This window comes from Struthio camelus, chromosome 31, assembly GCF_040807025.1.
Source record: "Struthio camelus isolate bStrCam1 chromosome 31, bStrCam1.hap1, whole genome shotgun sequence".
Lineage (NCBI taxonomy): Eukaryota > Metazoa > Chordata > Aves > Struthioniformes > Struthionidae > Struthio > Struthio camelus.
In genome coordinates, this window is record NC_090972.1 from 1130566 (window position 1) to 1132743 (window position 2178).

The following is a 2178-nucleotide window of genomic DNA, read 5'->3' on the forward strand; positions in this document are numbered from 1 at the left end:
GGGCTAGGGGAAGGAAGAAGGAGGGAGCCGGGGCCGGGGCCCGGGGAAGGGTCGGGGCCCGGGGGGGGGGGGCCCCCCGCCGGCGGAGGGGAGGGTCCGGCGGGACGGACGGACAAAGCAGTGCGGAGGGCCGGCGGCGCGGCCCGTGTCACGGGCGACAGCGCGCAAGCGGAGGGGGGGGGGGGCGGCCCGGAGTTTGGGGGGGGGGGGGGCCTCCCGGCCCTCTGGCGAGCGAGACAGCCACGCGAGAGCGAGCGAGACCGCGGGGCGCGCCGGGGAAGGGCCGGCGGGCCGTGCGAGCCTCACTGTGAGGAAGAGGGGTTTCGGCCCACCGTGGCATTCCAAAACCTGCGCCGGCCCACCGCCGGGCCGCTGCCGGGCCACCGCGCCTCGTTGCCGATGCCGACGGCACTGAACACCGGTGTGGTCCCCTGCCCGCCGTGTCCCGGTTGCCGTGCGTGAACCCGAGTTCACCTGTCCCGCACTCTGCGCCACAGGGCCGAGCATGGGGCTCGGCCCGCCGGCGGGTGTACGGCCCTCCCGAGGCCCGCTAGCGCGGGGGCTCGCTCGCCGAAAGCCCGCCGCCGATTCCCCGCCGCCGGTGGGGGACCGTCCCCGTCTGCCCTCTCGCCTCCGCTGGCGCCCGCCGCCGGTGCCCGTCTCCGAGCGCCGCCCCCGCCCCTTCGCCCGACGGTGATCCGCCGCCGCCGGGGCAGGGGAGGGTCCGGCCCGGGGGAGGGCCCGGCAGAGCGGGCGGCAGTGCGTGGGAGGGTCGGCGGGGCTTGCTCCCCCGGTGCCCGCGGGAGGAAGCGGCGGGTGGAGACGCGAGCGAGATCGCATTCCGGGTTGGGACGGGTCCCACGGGTCCCCACTCCTAAGCTGTGGGGGGCGGACCCGGGGCGGGCTGCGGCGGAGCAGCCCGTCTAGCAGAGGCGGTGCGGACAGGCGTTCCGGGACGGCGCGCGGGGCGGGCGCCGCGCCGCGGCGGACCCCAAGCGGGGGCGTCGCGCGAGGCCACGCGAGGCGACGTGTCGTGCCCGAGCGGGCGGCCCAAACCACGGCTCTCCTCCCGGGCGCAGCTGCCACCCGGCGCCGGGTTACTGAGGGAAACCCCGGGCCCCGGGAGGAGGACGAGGTCGTGGCGGTGGGTGTCGGGCGCACCCCGCGGGTGGACGCTCCGCCGAGGGGCGCTGGAGCCGGCTGGCGGGTGCCGGGTTCCCCTCCGCGCCCCGCCTCGTCGCTGCCGCTGAGGCTGCCGCCGTCGCCGCGAGGCGGCGGTGGCCCGGCGGCGGGCGGCGGCGGGGGAGGCACCCCCGCGGGGATTTCAGGTCGTTTCCCTCACCCCAGGGCCAGGTACCTAGCGTCCGCGCTTCTCCTGCCTCCCCTCGGTGACCCACCCGTGTGGTCCCGTGTGCCAGCGTGCTCCTCCCGGGCGCTGCGCTGCGCGTGCCGCACCGGCCGTGCCCTGCCGGCCTTCCACGCTTCCTCCTCCCCTCCCTTCCCCCCCCCCCCACACCGCTCCAGCCGCCCCACGCCGTGCCGTGTGGGGGCCGCGCTGCGAGTCGGCCGGGCCGGGGGCGGCGGGGGGCGGCGGGGGGGGGGGGCGCGCTGGGAGGAAGGAGGAGGGCCTCCGGCCACCGCGGCCGCCGGTAGCGGCCCCCCCGGGTAGGGATGGCCATGGGCCCCGGGCTCCGGGCCCGAGGGTTCTCGGTCGGAGAGCCGGGCGGGGGTTTAAAGACTCGGGCGGCCCGATGCGACCCGGGGGGCAGCCGGGCGTGCTGCCGGAGGGGCCGGGGGGTCGGCGCGCGCGGGCGCCGCACCCCCCCATGCCCGCCGGCGCGGCCCGTGCATGCCCCGCGGGCAGCCGGGACGGAGAGGGGTACCCTGCCCCCTCTCTCCGCGGTCTGGTCTCGGCGGAGAGACGCCGCGCGGTCGGCTTGCGCCGGCCTGCCTCGAACGCGCGACCCCGGCGCGAGCGCGTGCTCGCCGCCGGGACGGCGAGCCCCCACCGCGGGTGGTGCGGACGCCGAGCCCCAGCGCATCCCTTCTCCTCCCTGGCCGGTGCTCTCAGTCTCCCGCCGTGGCCGTCGGCGGCACCCTTCCTTCCCTCCCCCCCCGCCCTGCCCCGGCACTCCGCCATCCGGCGCGCCTGCCTCGCTCTGCCCGACCCGGCTTCGC